Source organism: Callospermophilus lateralis (assembly GCF_048772815.1).
Source record: "Callospermophilus lateralis isolate mCalLat2 chromosome 11 unlocalized genomic scaffold, mCalLat2.hap1 SUPER_11_unloc_2, whole genome shotgun sequence".
NCBI classification, from domain to species: domain Eukaryota; kingdom Metazoa; phylum Chordata; class Mammalia; order Rodentia; family Sciuridae; genus Callospermophilus; species Callospermophilus lateralis.
The window spans coordinates 2,125,417-2,147,376 of NW_027510154.1; the positions used below are offsets into that span (position 1 = coordinate 2,125,417).

The 21,960-nt window shown below is 34.4% G+C and overlaps 1 pseudogene; it reads right to left on the reverse strand.

Moving 5' to 3' along the window:
• Positions 1-834: 834 nt before the first annotated feature.
• Positions 835-21,960, reverse strand: part of LOC143387435 (transport and Golgi organization protein 1 homolog) — a 39,849-nt pseudogene continuing 18,723 nt past the window's right edge.

Sequence of the window (21,960 nt, forward strand, 5' to 3'; positions counted from 1 at the left end):
AGGAACATTGTTTTAAAGACAGTAGTTACAGATTCAGGACTTGCTTTAATTGATTTTTAAATAAAATATATTTGAGTATCTGTAAAAAAAAAAAAGAATTTAATTCAGCCCATAGTTGCTGATTAAGGACATTATAAGCCTTAGGGTTTCATTCATTCTTAGAGGATTATACTTTTCTAATTTTTTTATCATATTCCTTGAAAATCAGTGGCAAGGTATGGGAAAGAGAAGAGTGTGTGTGCACATTTTTTTTAAAAGAAATTCCCTTATTTTTTATAGACACAACATACCACCCTATATTTTACTGTTTTAATGCAATACTGGCAAAAGCAGTAGAACTTCAGGTCAAACAACTCTTGCTACTAATGTAAACTCATTCTCAGAAAACCATTCTCACATGGACAGTGGTTAGAAAAAAGTACATGAATGTGCTACAAAAATAGAGCCACAAGACTTCTCACAAGTAAAAGAAATTCCTCTGTATAAGTCCACAGTTGACCAAGGTCCAGCCTCCTTAACAGTGAGCAACAGGAAATATGCTGCCAAGTCACCATCTTCAGTTCTGAGAGTGAGTTTACATGCTTCCCCAATGGCACAAAGTCTCATGACGATCCAATGAATCAACAGACACTTGGGAAATATTAATAAACAATTTTTTTATGAACTATTACAACAAAGAACTTCAGCAAGAAGGAAAATGAAGTTTATGATCTTTGAGTAAACATTTTTAGCGTAACAGTCTCTGCAACCAGATATTTAAAGAGAAAAATCAAGCTTATAAAACACCATTTCTCTGTTATCAACTGGAATACACTAAAAATAGGATACTGGAAATACATGTTCTTAAAGCATTTCCACAGGAAATGTCCATAATTATGACATTCTAAACCATTTAGCAATTGTATATGCTACATTAACTAAAACAAAGGTATTCCTTATTGCACATTTTAAAGTTGGAAGGATACTCTAGTTTAAGTGGGGGATATTTAGGGGGAAAATATTTTGGCTCCAAATGTATACTGCACCAAGGCAGCTTCATTCTAAAAACATAAACCATTTAAAATAAACTTTTATATTTTGAAGCCAATAATCCTTCAACACAATGAATAGTTCATAGTCCACTTTCTGACTAAGTTTCAGAGGTTAATTTTATGGGCCCTGTTTTAAGGCCTGTGAACAGCCCTCACTACTCTGAGAATCGGGTGTAGGTGGAGGTTCATCTTTAAAGCCTGAAGACATTAAGTCTTTTGCAGCAGGTGGTGGCCCATAGTCTTGGGGACCATGAGTTGGAGGTGGTAATGGGGCACCAGGAATGAAGTACTCTCTTGGGCCAAATGAGCCTAAAGGTCTAAATGGTGCAGGTCCTGGAAAAAAATCACGAGGGTCAAAAGGCAAATCCCATTGTCCAGGTGGAACACCTGGTGCATATTCTCTGAAGCCTATTGGTGGACGGATACTAGGACCTGGAAAATAAAAAGGAAGTTATGTAAATACCCAGAAATTTCTGAACTTGGGTGATTTCAAGTATGTTAATATAGTCTTTAATTTCTCCCAAGCCTAGAACATCAACTGGTGAACATCCTGACTTGCCAGATAAGGCAAACTGAAATGGAACAAGTTTAGGTTATAGCCTGGCCAACCAGCCATGAAGCAACATATTAAGGATTTAAACATGGCTCTACCTAGCTCCAGGCTTATCTTTTATCTTTCCCTACTATATAATTGCAGAATTATTTCTATCTCACAAGAGCTCCATTTATATTTGGAAGTACTATATTACCATGACAAGATGATAGATTATGAAATAAGAACTTTACTACATCAAAGAAATTTTGATAAAAGGAAATCCCACTATTTATTACTGTATCCATTAAAAATTCATGAAGTATTTCAGCATGGACTTTACACATGCCATCAGAATCAAGGTGCATGCCCTCCTGGAAAAGGCCTTCCACAGCCACCTAATTAAATCAGCAACATTTATTAGGTCACTGTTAAATCCTCCTCTTTAACACTTCCCTCTGACTTTTCTCAAGGTAAGGAGGGTTTGACTTTTCCTTTTCTATATTCTATAACCTACTGCCTATGATTCCATTATGGGTGATTACAAACTTTATGTTATAGGATTTTCATATCTGTGACAAAATTTTAAGTTATGGCATGTGTCTCATCTACCTTTTCATCTATTGCAGTGCATATCAACATATTTTCAACAAACATCTGCAGAAGTAATATTTCTGGCTTTTCTCTATATAGCCCCTTATCCTTGTCTATGAGATAGCTATTGCCTATCTCAGTATAAGATTATGTAGTGTCCCATATGTCCCAAAAAACTGGAGGAAAAGTTAAAATGTACTCAGCTGTATCCTTTCATTGTTAAGACCTGAGATAGCAACCAACTGTTTTATCAAGCAATAGAAATGAAAGATGAATGTGATTTATAAGTCAATCACTACTGTTCAGATCATCATACCAAATGGTGGAGGAATTGGCCGAGGCCCAAAAGGCCCACCGAGCTGAAATGGCGGTCCATACCAAAAGGGAGGTGGTGGAGGCCGTCGCATCGGGGGTTCCATAGGGGGGCCCATGAAGGGTACCCCTGAGAAAGGAGGGGGCCCTTTCATAGCCATATTAACCTGCAATTTAAGATTTTAAAGAAGTTAAAAGTTTTAAAATTCCTATGTATTAAGACAAAGTACCAACACCGATAAAAGCTAAAACCAAAACAGGCACCTGTCCAGAGAACACCATCAGTGCAACAAAACTCTACCCACCCCTCCTGTGTATTCCCACTGACAGCTTACAGAAGTTAGAAGGATTCCACAAGAGGGAGCAGTTTGTTAGTGATTATATCTGCTCAGGAAAGGGAAAGGCAAGAGGACTGGCAGAGGTTATTAACAGAGGTGATTTCTGACCAGTATGTCATGCTGTATTCACTACAACCTATTTCAAAGGGAGTCCCCCTCCTCCCCATCACTTCCCTTTCATCACAATAGCTCATTACTTCCATATTAAGAATGAACAGAATAAAATGAAAAATACATTCTTTACCCATGTAATAATAGCTACTATTCAGAGTATCTTCAGTAAGTCTTTCATAATTATTCAACCTCTGAGATCTTTAAGTAGACTGTCTTGTTTTAAATAAGAGGGAACAAAAGCAAATGGATTATGATAATTTGTTGAAGGCCACACTGCATATTAAAGGGTCTCAATCCCAGGTTTGCCTGCAAGCCATGCTTTTCCCACCTCTACTCCTCTATAACAACGGGTCTTTGCTCTCTTTTAAATCTTCTACTACAAAGGGGTTTGGGGGTCTTATCTAAGCTGCCCTTAGATTGCTCCAGAGATGTATATTCCTGGAATATGTATACACTGGAACTTGAGAAGTATTTTCCAACACAATGCTATATACACAAATTAGGAAGACAAGGCTTTAATATTTACTTTCATTTACTGTACACCATTTGAGATATTGATTTATCATTTCCTATGAGTAGTGAGTTTGAAACTAAACAATTAAAAATTTATTTTATTATAGAGCTGCAGAAGACCTACCAGATATAATAGCAACACAGTTACAAGAAAATGCAGTTATGTGAACAAATGAGACCATTGCTTGGGACTGGCTCAAGAGGTCATTTCAGATTATCATTGTTGCACTGAAACAGTATTTCACTTTCAGAAAATCTGATACCAATCTAATTCAAATCACTCAAAATAGGGTTTGCACAAATGGAGGAATTCTTAAATAGCATTCTTCCAAACAAAAATAAAAATGATGAATTATATAATTTATAATGAATTTACTTTGCCTTAGAACATTCAACACAAAACACCATATAAAGTTAGAGTGATAACTTTTCACATTCTGTAGTTCATTATAGTTGTACACACTTAAGCCACATTTCCAAGGAGAAAAGTAAGCTCAATATTGCATGCAGTTTAAAGCAAACAAGATCAGTGTCATGCTCTGAATATCCTTCCCAGAAATGCACAGAATAAAACCCAATTCAGTTCTCAACCTCTAAGTACTTACTCCAACTGGATGCTCAGTTAAAGAAGTAATGGTAGAAACTGAGGGGGTCTCAGGTTCTTGGGGAACAGTTTGCTTTTTAAAAAACAAATGGGATGGTACAAATAGAACACAAAGAAGGATAAAGCAAAGAGCAAGTACTGTAGGAAAGCAACATGTTCCTGCATGACCACGTGATTCACAGTAACTACAGAACTTACCTTGCCCTCATCCGTCACCTTAGCTGGAGAAGAACTTTTGGAGCTGCTATTCATGTGAGCTGGACCACATCCTGGGTCTGTTAGAGATCAAAGAATGGATTCAGACTTATTCTAACATGAAGAGAATAAAAATCCTGCATCCACAATTACAGATTCTTTGAAATTACTTGGTCTCTTTACCAGAGGCAACGGGTTTCCCAGATGCCTCAGAAGACCATTGAGTACGAGGTAAAGGTCCATCCATTGACCCTTGGGAAAAAAGATCAGAGCCCTTGTATGTATTTTTCAGAAGAAATAAACCACTGGTGGACAGGTCAGGGTTCAACAATAACTAGAAAGCAACATTAAAATGGGTTGCTCAGGGGTTGGGGTTGTAGCTCAGTTGCAGAGTGTTTGCCTAGCATGTGTGAGGCACTGGGTTTGATTCTCAGCACCACACCATCTACAATTAAAAATATTTAAAAAAAATGGGTTGCCCAATACATAAATCACAATTTATGAAGAGACTTAAGTAAAATAAAGAACTGCTTTGGGTTGATAGAACAGCAAATTAATACGTACTAGTCCTAAACTTTAAGCTACAGCCTTGAAGTATGTGTAAGTTGGCTTTTCTTTAGTCTGTATAACCTGACTTCCAATCTTACCAAGACTACAGTCCTATTTAGAATTGGAAATAAGACTAAGTATTTCATATTGGAAATATGTATGCTACATAAAGTTTAAGGCTACTTTTATAATATGTGGAAAAGGAACACCATAGAGATTTAATTTAAAGATAAAGGTTTACACTTCACAGTGTAAAATTTAAAAGAAAAAAAACAATACAGGGACCTCCAGGAAAAAAAAAAATGTTTTCTATTCTAGAACAGATTTTACAGAAAACATTCACTAAGATAAAGTAAGAAATTATCTTCTATATATTGTACAGGCCCAAATTCTATGTTTTCATTAGAATATTCAAAAGGGAAAAAAAACCAAAACCTTGAAGCAGTTTACTATAAAGCAACATGTGAATGCTCACCAAATCCATTTCTAGGCATATCTCTTTGATTAAGAGTAGCAGAAGGAGGTCTCCCAGCTGGCTCTGCTGTCAGTGAAGGGGAACAGTCTCCACCACTCACGGGGGATGGACCAAAAGAGCCATTATGGCTCAGTGGACCTAAAGACAACAATGCCGTGTTACTACTTTAAGGCAGCCTTCTCCCTGACACCAACCCCCACACCTCCCGCTTTAGCAAATCATTCAGATTATTTCATAACCATTACACACAGAAATAAAAAGTAATTTACATACATTCTGCACCAAGAAATAAAATAGCTCCTTTTACAAAGTGCCCCCTACCTCTCCGAGGAGGATTTTGTAAATTTGGTCTCCCCGGCATTGGTTTTACAATCACAGGTTCATCTTGCCGCATTGCCATCTTTTGGGTCATTTCCAGTAGTCTTGAATATTGAGAAAGAATGGGCTGAATTATGAAACAGCAATCATAGATAATATCTAGCATAACCTTAAAACACTATAAAACATACAGTAAGATACCAAAAATCACATACTTCTGTCTCAAATTAGCAGCTTCCCTTTTCTCTTCAGCTATAGCTCTTTCTGCAGAACGAGCTTTGAGCTATTAAAGAGAAAATATTCAAATTCGGTTGCGGTAGGCTATGCAAAAAATAAAGAAAAGGGGAAAAAAATCTTACCCAATTATCATGAGCTTTCTTCTCATGCATAGCAATCTGAAAAAGACAACACATTAAAAAAATGTTTTTAGGGATTCATTATTATAGCCTATAATTGTCTGTATTAGATATCAAAGAATTCTGCAACTACAGGACAGTATTAATTACTACCTGGTTTTTAAATGAGCGCTCGGTTTTCTGTAATTCTTCTTCCATCTCTTCAATTCTCCGCCTAAGAATTACAACAATTGAATAAAATTTGAAACATTCTGACCATTTTCTCTTTATTCCATCAGCTATACTTTTAAAGACTTTTATCATACATAAGAAAAACATTTCTAAAGTTATATGAATCCAGTGTGTTCAAAACTAATACTACAGACCAGGTGCAATGCCACATGCCAGTAATCCCAATGATTGGGAAGCTGAGGCTGGAGGATCACAAGTTCGAGGTCAGTCTCAGCAATTAAGTGGGAACCTATGCAACTGAGACGCTGTCTCAAAGTGAAAAAAAGGTCTAAGGATGTAGCTTAGTAGTAAAGCACCAAAAATAAATAAATAAATAAATAAATAAAATAAAAACCTAATACTAATAACTTCTTTATCATTTAATTGCTAGAGATTCTGAATTGATAAATTATAATTTTCTTAACTGTTCATCAGTGTGTTCTCAAGTAATTCTGCTAGAAATATCTTCCTCCTTAAAACTTTTTCTTTTTTTCAAATTATATCCATAGAAGATTTCCAAGGTCTATCAAATGCCACACTTTTGTGGGTCTTGATATAACACACAGCAAACTGATTTCTTAAAGAATTACTACAACATACAAAACCCCCAGAACTGTTTGCATTGACCAAGTTCCCTATGGTCTTGCCCATTGGGTACAAGTAAATTTTTGTTAACATTTTTCATTTGTTAAGTTGAAATTTATTTTTTCTCCTGTGTGAATTGAATGTGTTCATATCCTCTCGTTATTTATACTTCCATGCTATTTTCTTCTATCTACATAATGTAAAAAAAAAATTAAAAAGAAAGCTAACACTAATTCATGAGACATTGACACCCTCCTTTAGAAACTGAACTCACTTGTAATTTTTAACTTCCTGTACAGCGGAAACCATCTTTTCATCTGCAGCTGACAGCTGCTGCTCTTTTTCTAGTCTCTCACATTCTTCTTGACTCTGTTTCCTAAAAGAAAACCAGTTATCAAATCAAAAGTTTCTCTTTGTGAATATCACTTCCCACAATTCTATAAAATGCTTAGGCACATAAAATAGGAATTCAAACCTGCAATTTCATAAATCAAACTCTGGCAAATCACTTACATTTTCTAACTTATCCTCTTAATTCTCTACTTACCAGTAAATAAAATAAATGTGAAAACAACATGTGCCCCAAGGGCAAGTCTCCTGTGTGTAAGATAATAAAAACTCACTTTACTTCAATGTGGAAGATCAGGACTGATCAACCTAACATAATTAAACATATTAGGATAAAGCAGGGGATAATTCTTTTCTCGTTTCTGCCATGGGTAGGACACTAAGTATATCTTTGTCATGGAGGAACTCTTTTCTCAATCCAAGACTGGTACCATATAGTCAGTCAAAGAAAAAATCTTCTAGAATATATCTTTTAGCTATGCAATTAACCACAGAACATTTTTCACACTTTAGATATTTATTTCAAAAGAATTGTAAATTAAGCAAAAAGACAAATCTGAGTTTTGATAATGTCTATCAACCAGAAAAAGAAGCCAAAGTGACCCACTATCAGAGTATTATCTACTGACAAGTTTTAACTCTGATCATGAAACTCAAGATGTTCATCTACTGACACAAAGGTAGCCACATTTAATGATTTAAAAAATACTATTTTCTGCTATCTTTGTACTACTTTAGCCATATTTCCAATTCAAAAGATAATTAACTTGAAACTTAATTTTCCATAAACCAGAAGAACTACAGTAAAAAAGGATTACTGGTACCAAATAGAAAAAGGGGATAATATATTCTTATATAGCTTCTCATTTAATTCTTCAGCAAGTATTTTATGAGTGGCTATAATATACTAGTTACCTTGTAAGATGCTAAAGAATAAAAGAGCTCACTGTTTCAGGTATAAATGATGCCTAAAGGAATATAATAATTTTCCCCACTGGCTTAAGAAGGAATATGGAGAAAACTGAATCTTGAAGGACAGAGAGAATTTTGTTTCCAATTATCAAAGAGTTAGTCTGAGAGCACTAAGAACAATCAAAACATCTTTATAAGAATATAAAATTGTGTTTGAAGGGATCCAAGCTAAAAAGTCAGTGAAGATATATGTATGTGGCCAAGATCCATTAGAAAAAGGAATCTCAGAATTACAAGTAAGGCTGGCACTTTAAGATACTTTTCTCCTATTGAAGATAACACAAAGATATGAGTCTGAACCAAGCCTTCATTAAATTCCTGGGCTTAGAGGAAAAATGAGGCTACCAATAAAGGGACCCTTAATAAAAGCCCTAGCCTTTGAGTTTAGATTAGAAAGTACTGCACACTTAAGTGATGAACAGGCAAAAAAATCCAAAAGGAACAATACTGAAAAACATTGAAAAGACAAGTCATTTTTTAATTATCTTAATTGCTGACTAAGTTTAAAGTGACAATCTTACTCAAGTAACCTCAACACTTTTCTATAAGAAGATAACTTCGTCTTAGTCCTCAAATTTCATCTATAATTATCACAACAATGTTGGCCAATCAAAACTGACCAGGCACTCCATAAGACAAAATTCTGTGAGAAAAAATCCCACAGAAAAGGAAACCAGCTAATGGGGTTATCCGCACATGTTTTAAAATCACTGTGCTTTATATAGTCAAAAAAGTAAAGTCAAGATTATGAATTTCAGGGCTGGGAATATAGTTTAGTTGGTAGAGTGCTGCCTTGCATGCACAAGGCTCTGGGGTTCAAACCCCAGCACCACAAAAGAGGAAAAAAAGATTATGAATTTTGTCAAAGGATTAGAAACTATAAAACAAAGAAATAGTTGGGTGTGGTGACCTACCTACAGTCGAAGATACTCAGGAGGCAGAGGCAGAATTATGAGATTAAAGATAGCTTGGAAAGCAGTAAGACCCTAGTCCCTTATGAGAAAGAGCAAGGAGTCTGGGGAGGTAGCTCAATAGTAGAGCACATGGTTCAAGGTCCTGGGTTTGAGCTGTAGTACTGAAATAGGACTGGGGTTGTGGCTCAGTGGTGAAGCACAGGCCCCACATGTGTGGGGCACTGGGATCAGTCCTCAACACCACATAAAATAAATAAAATATTGTGTCAGGCTGGGGATGTGGCTCAAGCGGTAGCGTGCTTGCCTGGCATGCGTGCGGCCCCGGGTTCAATCCTCAGCACCCCATGCAAACAAAGATGTTGTGTCTGCCAAAAACTAAAAAATAAATATTAAAATTCTTTCTCTCTCTCTTAAAAAAATCCTATAAAAAATAAAATATTGTGTCCATCTACAACTAAAATAATATTTTAAACCCTGAATTTTTTAAAATCCTAAACTCAATGAATGATTTTAACAGCAGATTTGGGAAATGAAATAAATCCTAGAGCTTTTAACATAGGTCAGAAGAAAATATCCAGAAGAAGTAAATCCAGAATGTAGGAGGCAGGGGAAATCAAATTCTAATATACATTATTATAATCAGAAGAGAGAATGAGGTAAAATCAACATTTAGAAAAAGACTCGAAAATTCAAGAAGTGTTTAATGGTCCCAAGCAACATAACTGCAAGAGGAAAAGTGGGTGGGGTGGGGAAAACTACACCTAGGCACTTCCCAATACAACTGTTAAGAAAAGAGAAAGGACTACAGAAACTAGAAGAGGGATAAGACCAAACAACAATGATAATGGACTCCTTAAAGAAAAAATTTAAAATAGATGGTAATTAATTGGATATTTTTAAATTGCTAAAACTAAGTAACAGTCAAAATTCAGTAGCCAAAAGAAAGATCCTTTAAAAATGGAAACTGGTTTTAACTCTAATCATGAAGTTCATGTCAACCTAATACAGATTATAAAGGTAGCAATATTTAGTGAATAAAATACTATTCTCTGTTTATCCTTGTATTACCTTTGATACACTAATCAAATCTATCATTAAAGGACAATGTTCAAATAGAATGAAAATAATTTCAAATAAGAAACCAACAGTGTAGAATGCAGAACTACAGAAACTTTAAATATGTGTATAAATTGAATGAATGTCTTGTGGAGTTCACAGTATATGAAGTACTAACATACAATGCCACAACAGTTATCTGATTCAGGAGCTACTTAAAGCCCATAAAAAAAATAATATACCTATTAATCTATGTCAGGTTTTTATTAAATCCAGAATATACACCATGGCCTTTAAATTATGAGAAGATGAATAAAATTATAATTATATAATTATAATTCCATTATAATTTATGATTACATCAAGCTTATACAGGGGATGAGGAAAATAATTAAAAATATTTAAACTATTAAAAAGATACAAGGAAGAAAAAAAGAACAGGTCATCAAATAGAAAGCAAATTCTTCATAAACCACACGTACATATTGACATGGACAGACTTATATTTTAGAAAGTCCACTCAAGCGGCTATAGAGAAAACTACTAAGAATTTGAAATAAGTTATATACAAATATAAAAAATGTAGAATGAAGACAGATGATCTAGGTTAGAAACAGAAAAGATGACACAGGCATGAACTAACATAGTACCTGGGGATGAGTAAAAAGAGCAAAAACCACAGATGATGACTGAATGAATTTTGGAGGAGTTGAGAAAAATAGTGCTACAATTTAACTGCATTACAAAAAAATTAATTGCCATTTAGGTCATTCAGATTACTAGTAGGGACAGAGAAAACAAGTGTTCTTTTAAAAAAAAAAGTGATAAAATGAGAAATGTTTCTTTGAAACAGGCCAGGAATTTAGAACTGGCCTGAACAAAAATTTGAGATTCTAAAAAGGTCGATTGGAGATCACAGAATTTTAGAAAAGTTAATGGAAAGGTTTCAATATTTAATGCATTAATTAGGCAACAGAAGTCAAAATACCTAAAAATAGTTAGGTCTGTAAGAAGGTCTGTCTTTGCTTTACAAGATATATATATATACCGAAGAGTAAAATCAGGTGCAAACAAATAAAATCTGACACAACCTATTTTTAGAGAATCCAAGTATTTTTGTGGATTAAAAACTTCAAATGAACTTTCAAAAAATAACTAGCTCCACACTAAGAAGATTAATATATAAATATATTCTACAAACAAGTACTTCTGTAATCATAACTCCTAAGGTCCTTGCCACAGTTCAATTTTGTGTGAACATCTGAGATATTCAAGTCCAAAACTTGTACCATCAATAAGTAAATATTATCCCTTTTTGAAGTTTTTATTCTACTAAAACATGTCATTCCAAATCACTCAGTATTTTTAAAGGTCCAGAGTTAGAGATACAAGTTCAAAACATTAGAATTACATAACTGATCACAATGAAAGGTAATTAAAATAAATAGGGAGATCATAGAAAGGGTCTAGAACTTTGAGAGGTATTTCCACATCAGTGACTGTTAATACCATTTTACCACTTCCTGCCTTCATATGAATTTGACAATTGATTACGATGTCCTCACAGCCTTAGTTTATGGTTCCAACTACCTCAGGACTCTTAAGACTGACAATGGAAAGAAAAATGCAACTTATAGGAAACAAAACACAAAGGAAAAAAGACAAATCTCTACTTATTACAACTAGAAGAAATTGTAAATAATCTTAAGAAAACATAAAATTATCTATTAGTTCACACAGTGATAACAATAACAAACAATGAAAATCTTACTTTTGTAGTGCCATCTCATTTTTCTGGTAGAGTTCATTTAAAATCTCCACTTTCTGCCTTAGAGTTTTGCATTCCTCTTCCAGTCCAACTTTAGAAGACTGTAGTGAATTGCAGTCACCTTCTAATTTCTTTATTTGGTCTGTAAAGGATAAAACAGCTTATCTCTATATGTGTACAAGGACTTAAGAACTTGTTTGAGGGAGTAGTGCCAAGAAAAGTAAGAAGCATGAAAGCAAGAAGCCATTCTTTATCTTTCCAATAAAATTTTAAGTCTTTCCAACATGGCAATTTCTTCTCAAAAAGAACCCACCTTTTAGATTACATTTTGTGGGCATCGAGGCTCTTAGCATAAGTTGTAAAAGTTTTAGATCCTCTTCAACTACTGATATTGTAGTTTGTGTCTAAAAATTGCAGAAAAGAGAGGTATTCTTAAAAGTGAGGCACAGGAAGAATTCACAGGCACTATGGGACTCTTACAAAGAACTATACCCGAGAGACATCCATCATCTGCTTCATTTGATCTTTGATCTTCTCGTTCCGATCACCTAAAAAACAAAAGACTTTTGCTTTTTCTTTCCTTACTTTTAACTCTATATTCTCCTAACTTCCCCAAACTAAATAATGATTGTGTTCAAACACCAGAAGAAAAAAAATCAATTAAATAACTAAACTGATTAGACTAATGACTTTTAAGAGAATTGCAAGCTTAGATTTAAAAAAAAGAGAGAGAGAGGTGAATTTCAGGCTGGGGTTGTGGCTCAGTGGTAGAGTGCTCACCTAGAATGTGTGAGGCACTGAGTTTGATCCTCAGCATAAAAATAAATAAAAGTACTGTCTGTCTTAAAAACAAAACAAAAAAAGGTGAATTTCTAGTTTGCACAACTAAAATGTTATCTATGCTATTCTTGTAAGATAAAAGCTTTTCTTCTCTCTCAGATCTATCTTCACCTGGGCAAGTGTCTTATTTAGAAAGATTCAATCCTCTATTTTCTCCCTGAATCTACTACCAGGTGTGGTTTGAAATACTTGCTATGTAAGCAATATCCAACTTGGGAGAAAACATCTGGAAATATTTTCCTCATCAGTAAACACTGTTACACTCCCTCTCTCTAGCTTTCTGATAGTCTCTAGACTCTGTTCTCACAGCCTTAGTTTATGGTTCCAACTACCTCTGGACTCTTAAGACTGACTGTGGACCTTAAAACCACAGAGCCATAGAGATGATGAGTATCAAAATCAACTATCATCTGCATAAGAAATAAATTTCTCTTACTGTACAATGTTCAATACTCTAAGTATTGTACAGGATATGACTATTGTAGCTGCAGTGTACTTACTAGTTTTCAATGGGATAGAAAAGGTCAGTGTTCTTCACATGCCTATTGCTACATTATACCCCAGCAACCCACCTCTGCCAATGCAACAGACATATCTATAGATCCAGTGATATGTGTCTACAACCCTGAAGCTTAAGAAGAAAATCAGCTAGCTGAAAATTGGCATCTGTATAAATACTTAATTAAAGACAGGAAAGCAAAAAAAGGATTCAACCTCCCTGAGACTGATCTTACCTGCTACCTCTCCGTTGGTTAATTCATCTGACTCATCTTCTCTATTTTGATCCTCAGATTCAGATTCACATTGTAACCGATTCAACTGTGTGATATAATTAGTCAAAGCCTAGAAAAGAAGCAAAAGGTTGGAAGACTCTCGATTTTAATTCAGAAGATTTCAGGAGAAATCATGAGATGAAACATGTATTTGGAGTATTAACTTACATTAATAGTATCATCTTTGTGATTAAGAAATACAAGTAAATCTTTCTGGGACTTCTCAAATGATTTGATGTGTTCACTGAGCTCAGCGTGTGATGTACACCAGTCTTTGACTTCCTGCTGCAACTGAAAAGTCAAAACACACGAATTCCTGTGGGTTAGGGAGGGGTTTCTGCACTGGATACATCAGGATTACAAGACTTAGACAAAGAAATAGAGAACCATACTCCTCGGTGGCCTGCCTCAATGGAGGGGGTTGAGACCTTGGTTAAGGAAGAGGGCAGAGTGGCCCCAACTCTCACAGCTGCAGTAAGAACATCAGAGTTCTCAGGAAGTTGACCCTGTTTATTGCATTCCCCAGAAAATTGCTGCCAATTCAAATAATTTACCTCCAGCAGGAATGGCTGGGCACATATGACTGTCTCCTAAATTTAGACTCCTTATCATGTAATCTTCCCTTGGCCAGTGAATCAGTAACTACTCAAAAGAGGATCATAAAATACTTAATTTTCTGGTTTAAAAAGTTTCTTTGAGGCTATGCAAGTTAATAACTGATTGACATTTGATAAGAAAAGCAATAATCCAAAAATCCAAAACAGATGGAGAACATATACATGCACTCAATTTAGGGAGCATGTTTAAACTTTGCATATCTAGAAAAGGTCCTACATGAATATTCCTTACCTCAGAAACAGATCCAAGAAAGATACAAGATAATGATATTCACTTCTCTAGTTTACATTATGTATGACATCAAATTTTCTTTACCTGCTCTTTCGTCGTCTTAAGTATGGTATTTTCTTTCTGAAGCTGACAGCATTCCAACTTCACCTTCTCTTCACGAAGCTTAGCTTCATTAAAGACAATTTGAAGCTAATGCAAAACACTAGAGTTAGTGAATTAATTCCAAAGAAAAAACAAAGTTATACTTTCCCAAACCAGACATCATATAGTTCTCATTTTTTGCACATTTTAGCACACTTCAAATTTTTGGTCCGCAACAAAACTAAGATATAGTATTAATATCCCATTATGCCAACTATCCCATTAGCAAGAGTTGGCAGCTTTACCTCTGAAAATTCAGAAGTATTCACTGAAATGACATCTTCAAGCTTCTCTATAGATTTCTTATTTTCAATTATCTGCCAGGTGAAAACAGAACACAAAATATGCATTAGGATTTCAGTAGAAACAGTGATATGTGTGTGTGTGTGTGTGTGTGTGTGTGTGTGTGTGTGTGTGCGTGTGTGCGTGTGTGTACACACATATATATACTAAAAAAGATAAACACAACAAAATATTTGTCAAGCCATCCCATTACATTTCAGTAATGCAGGGGATCCAGCTTTGGACTAAGCAAAAAATCAAGAACTGAAAGAGATGAGGGAAAATGAAGTCATAAATATTTCATGGCATCCACAACCTTACTGTTTATGAGATAACCAGAAAAAAAGGTCAAAGTATAGAAAATCATAATGCAATAATAAAATGTTTTAAAGCATAGAAAATTAATTAATTACTGTTTTAAATAAATCAGTTCAAATTAGTAATTTTTTTTCTAGTGATAGAGAAAAAAATTTTCCCAAGATCATTTTTAAAATTTTCTTATCTGAAGTAAAAAATGATAAAATTTAAGGGAGAATAGACTAATCTCACATACAGAAGAATTCCCAAAAATTTATAAAGATATTCGCTCCTTAAGGAAGTGGACATAACTCCCCAATCTTTGTTTGCAATGCCTGGGATTGAATCCTGGGCCTCATGCATGCTAGGCAAGTGCTCTACCATGAGCTGCATCCTGAGCTCGTAACTCTTCATACTTTAACTGTGGGCTGTGCATGGTAACTTCCAAAGAATATAATATGAAAAGGATTGGAAAGAATTTTTACAGTGACGAAATCTGATAAATACTACCTCAGCTAGGTGATCAAGCTTACTTGGGGGCAGGATATTTCAGAACACACTCTCTACTATCTTTTGCAACTTTTATGTAATTACAGAAACTTATAGAAATTGAAAATGAAATATGTAAGTAAAATTTTTTTAAGTACAGAAAATTGATTAATTCATTACTCTTTCAAGTAAAAAGTAAACAAATACTGTTCAATTGGACAATAGTTTTTTAGTTGATCTGCATGTTTCCAAGGGCAGAGCAAAGCAATATGAAAATTATCCAAGGTTGAGAATAAAAATATTTCCTAGGCCCATAAAAATAATTTGTTGTATCAGTACTTAAAAGTTCCACAAAATGGGCACAGATGTGGGTTCAACTTCCTTGACTCCTAATCTTACTTTATTTAACAGCTGGACTAAGTTCAACTTAACCAATTTTACAAAATATTTCAAAAGCCAAATTAAAGCAACACTTAGCAGCAAAACTCTTACCAAGTCGTGATTCTTAGCATTCTGTTCTCTTTCAGATTCTAACATAACATGAAGACTTTTAGCTCTCTCATCCAGAAATTCTTTAGCTTTTTCAAGAAGCTTTATTTTATCCTGGGAAAAAAGGTGTCAAGATTACTCACTCATTACATTTACTTTTGAGTTTAGAATGTAATTCCCCCCAAAGAAGGGATTTTTACCTTATATTTAGTTGCTTCATCAGAAAGAATCATGTTTTGTTTCATGGTTTCTTGGATCTGTTTCTCTGATTCCTTTATCTATGTAAATAAAGCATTCAGAATTAAGATACACAAATTATAGTGCTACTATACAAGTTACTTCCAGACAAGTGACCCTTTCCAGAAGAAAGCAGTACTTAATACATATGACTGCTTAGAATTTGGATGATTTGTAGGAAATAATGAAATAAAAACTTTAAAATATGATTTTTAAATTAAAACAGGTAGAAATGATTCAAGCTAGAACCAAGGGAGAAAGAAACAAAAAAATAATTATACCTTCTGTTCATACTTTGAAAATTTCTGTATCAGTTCTTCATCTTCTTTCATGAAATTGATTATCTTTTGGGCAATTTGCTGTTCAGTGACTAAAAGGGGGAAATACACAAGATTATTACAATCACTAAATGAAATCCAATTACTCAATCTACTAAAAGTAAAGACATGTTATATGGTACTATGAGGAAATACTTCTTAGCATAACTAGTATGCTTTTAAAAAGCAATCTATGCTTATTAGCAATAAGAGTATAAAATTATTAAAATTTAAGAAAAATATAAGAACAATGATATTTTGCTGGGTGTGGTGGTGCACACCTGTAATCCCAGTGGCTCAGGAGGCTGAGCTAGAAGGATCCCAAGTTCAAAGCCAGCCTCAGCAAGAGCGAGACACTAAGCAACTAAGTGAGACTTGGTCTCTAAATATAGGGGGTTTGGGATGTGGCTCAGTAGAGTGCCCCAGAGTTCAATTCCAGGTACCCTTCCCATCCAAAATGATATTTCAATTTAAGCTTATTTCACAGATGGAAAATACAGTAAAGTGTTGTAGCTTGATATTCCTCCCTTCTCAAAACACTTTCTTTTCAGAAAATGGAATCATTTAATTCTTTGCAAAGAAAAACAGAAATGAAAGCATACTGATTCACATTACCATTCTTTAAATTATCTACTCAATTACTTAATGCATGATTAAATCATTAGCATAGAAATACTCTTCAAATGTAATACATCTGCATTACATCAATATTCAAAGTTAATCTGCCCCAAATTAAAACTTATCATCTCCCTATCCACAATTTGTTCCTCCTCTTTATCTCCTATCTTAGAGTTGGAACCAGCATCATCTACTCAGTTATCCATGCTAGCAACCTAGGAATAGTAAAATTTTCAGGAGGTAAAAAAAAGTAATAGACATTAAAAGTCACTGTATCTACTTCTAACATACATAAAACACACATCAAACACCAATACAATACAAGTTTAAGAAACCTAAAAATTTACCTTGATATACTCTATCTTTTACCTAGAAGAGAGAAAAAAGATTAAATTTGATGTCAAACATCGAAACAGCATTCCTAAAACAACAGTCAGAATCATAACCAAGTGAGAATTTAATAACATTCTGGTTCAGAATAATAAATTTATAGGATTAAAAATAAGTAAAGGTTAACAAGCATTTTAAATTTAATTGGTAGTTATATTTCATAAATAGGCTCTGACATAAACACACTAAGATATGTACCTTATTTCACAGTAAAGATGTGTGTGTGTATGTGTGTGTGTGTGTGTGTACTCAAAATCATTTACTTGAGAATTCTAAATAACCAGGATAAAGTCTAGAAACAATCAAAAGGAATCTGAGGAAACGATATTAAGGCATAATCTTTATACTAAGATATGCCACTTTCACTCACCAGAAAACATCTTAGAACTCCAATTTAAATTTGCCTATTGGCTGAATTTAGAAACTAATAGGCTACATCATCTTATTTTTACAAACCACTAAATATATAGCAAGAAATCTGAAAGGGAAGACTGGTAGAAGAAAATGCACAAGCAACAAGAGAAATGACAATTAACATATTCTGGAAAGGACAAAAACAATCATTTCCTAAAGACAGCAATAAACTGCCTGATAATAAAACCTAAGCAGAATTTTTTTTAAAAACATCACTAAATTTCTTTGTAACTTAGCATATACTTGTCCTTTCAAATGTTATAAATGGTGATGGAATACTCAGATGTGTCCATGGATCATCCATGGGATCTTCGTAATAGGAAATTGCATTCAGAAAACTCCAACACAGAAAGAAATGGCATTTCTTTAATGTCATAGCCTTGCTAACCTTTTACTCAAAATGACAACAGAAGAAAATGGGAAGTAGCATAAAAGCAGTCATCTAAGGAAGAGACTAAAGCTCCAAAGTCAAATGCTGAAACTGAGGAGCAACAGCTAGGAACCAGATCCCACATAACCTAGTGAAAAGAGAAACAGGTATTGTTTCTTTCTTGAAATGAAAGAAACAAGAGAGAAATATAAAGTGTTTTCATGTTTTTCCCTTCTCTTTATCCTTCTATTTCCTTTTTCCTTTTAACTGAGAAAAAGTTCAATGAGATTGAACTGTGAAAATTCCTCACAGGAATCCAGGCAAATGATTCTTCTACTTAAGAAGGGAATGCTTTTTAAGAGATTTTACACTCAATTGTACAAGGAGAGGAAACTTACCTTAACAATGATATGTCTGATATAATTAAGAAATCAGAAAAAGAACACTCAGATTTGAAAAGATTTGTATCCAATGCTTTTGGCCTCTTTAACTGTTAGGCTTTTCATATGCAAAGTCCATTTACCTAAAATAATTTTCTTCCAATTATGTTAAATAACTATGAAACAGAATGACCTACAGTACAAACATATGTATATATAAGCTTATACATATGTGTACACACATACACAGAGATAGACTAATTCTGCTCAGAAAAAAAAGACTTAATGAACAAAACATTTAATGGATTTTTGGACAATACATAATCTATACTTCCAAATAAAAAGGTATTTTCTGAATATATGATCAAATCATAAAATCTGGGAAAAATATATATAAAAGACTGGAAAAATTATCTTATCTCCTTTTTCTCATATTACTGTATTTCTTTGTAGCATTTCCCCCTGTTTATATGTGTTTATATTAACATACAGTTCATCAACATTTAAATCTTTGTTTCTGCTTTTTTTTCCACTTCACATTTAATTGTGAGCATTTTCTGTACCTCAAAGCTTTGAAATAGATAAATCTGCCTACTATTCCATTAAGCGAACATACAATATCCCCTAAATGAATTAGGTTGTGCTAAGTCTTCAATCTAATACACTGTTCCACTGAAAAACATTACCAAAATCTTCAAAGCATAGTTATTTCTTTAATATAGATTACTAGACATATATGCTACATAAAGGATATTTATCTAACCTATCCCATTTTTTATCCCACTTTTAAGACTTATGATACGTATGAAACTACTGGTCAGGATGGCTGTAAGAATTACCAGTTCTACCAACTGCACCCACACTAAATTATTTTATAAGGTTAGTTTGACTTAAACCACTAATCTGTGTTTTAGCAACTGAAAAGGAAAAAAAGTGGGGGGGCAGTGACTATATAAGATAATCCTTGTGCTTATGTGCTAAGGTATAAGTAAGTTAATTTACTCACAACAAGAACAGTTCTCCAAAAGAAAATGACAAAGGATACCAATCCAAAGAAAACAGTGAAAACTACAGGCTCCCATGGTAGTCCATAAAAATCAGGCCCAGGTTGATACTCATCAGGCAATGTAGTAAACAGCTGAAACAGACAAATTAGAAGAAATGGGAAACCTTAAATTTATAACAAAACAGTCACAAAGAATCATGGCAATTCTAAACCAACCTCCTCGTCAGAAATCCACCTCCTCAATATTTTCCAATAGTTTCTTCAAGAGAAAGGATACTGACAGTCTCATATTTTTTGTTCACTTGCAGTGTTTTCAAGTATAATGAATCTAAATACTTTTTTAAAAAATTTATTTATGTATCTTTAGTTTCAGGTGGACACATTATTTTGTTTTTATATGGTGCTAAGGATCGAACCCCTAACCCTAACCATCTAACCCTAACCCTAACCCTAACCCTAACCCTGTGCCTCATGCATGCTAGGCAAGCGCTCTACCACTGAACCACAACCCAAGCCTGAATCTAAATACTTTAAATTGAGCATACTTTAAATTTTCCAGTTTGTAACAGGCCCTATATCATCACATTGTCTCACACCTGGCTAGAATCCCTCTGGATCATTCTTTTCTTTTAGATAACCTGGTTTTTATAATTTAAAAAATTTATTTAAGACAAAAACTTAAATATATGAAAGAACTAATTAATTTTATGGCAACAAATAAAAACAATGAAACAATAACAAGATTTCAAGCCCCTTTGGGTATCATTTGATAACCTAGAAGAATACCTTACTATTCTGAAAAGTGTTTAAATAAAGAAAAGGAATCAAATATTTATCTCCTACCTTAACTATACAAACCAAATAACTGTGTAAAGAATAATCAATTATAGCCAGGCGCCGTGGCACACACTTGTAATCCCAGTAGCTAGGGAGGCTGAGGAGGGAGGATAGCAAGTTCAAAGTCAGCCTCAGCAAAAGGGAATTGCTAAGCAACTCAGTGAAACACTGTATATAAATAAAATACAAAATAGGGCTGGGATATGGCTCACTAGCCAAATGCCCCTGAGTTTAATTCCCAATACCCCCCCCAAAAAAAAAAAGAATAATTAAATTTTTATTTGTGTAGGCATCCCATCCTTTAAATGAAGAAAGAAAAATCCAGCAACTCAGACCATTGCTATTTTGCAACCTATAATATATTAGCAAATCTCACCAACGTCACTGTTGACTAGTAGTCAACATCAAAGGAGAGGATATGCATATGTCAATGCAATATTTCCTATTAAGTTTTCATAAGAAAAAGAATTGAACCTAAACCTGACTATGAATTTCCAAGAAATATAAAGCAACAGAGAGAAGCTGAGGTTGTTAGCTCAGCACTTGCCTAGAATGCATGGAGCCCGAGGTTCAATCCCAGCACCACCAAAAAAAAAAAAAAAAAAAAAAAAGGCAATAGAGAAAACAGGTTAAATTGTTGTACAGGGGGATGTCATTTATTCACCAAAACTACAATATATCCTAGAAGTCCCACAAACGTATTTTTTTCAATTATTGCAAAAAGTTACAACAAAAGGAGAAATCAATTAACTTATATGAGACTTGTTCTCCCACTGAAAGCAACCAGAAAGTTGGAATATATATATTTTTGGTACCAGGGATTGAACTCAGGAGCACTTGATCACTGAGCCACATCCCCAGTCTCAGCCCCATTTTGTATTTTATTTAGAGACAGGGTCTCACTGAGTTACGTAGAACCTCACTTTTTCTAAGGCTGGCTTTGAACTCATGATTCTCTCTCAGCTTCCCGAGCCACTAGGATATTAAGGCATGTGCCACCATGCACAGTCAAAATATATTTTTAAAGAGCTATTTTTCAAATAGAAAGCCACAAGGGACATGCAACTGTCACCCCTAAGAGAAGGAGAACAAATAGGTGAGCATTCTACCTTGAGGCACCCTCTAGACCTCAGTTTGGGAAGGGGAACCCAAATGGGGCCTAACAGTCTCACTGAGGAGAAAGAGACCAGAGTTCCAGGAGATTAAGCAGCCAAAAACATGTAGAGAAAACTACAAGAAAGATGGGAGCCACAAAGAAAAAGAGTTCCAGAAATCTGCATGGAGGTGGTCTTCAGTTTGGGGCTACATTCTAAGCAGTACCTGCGAGGGCCAAGAACAACTATAAGCTAACCAATCCCACAGTTGGCACTGAGCTGGGAGAAGTCTGGATTCCAGCTAACCAGAGAGAGTTGACATACAAAAACAGTATGGTCAACAAGCTCATGAA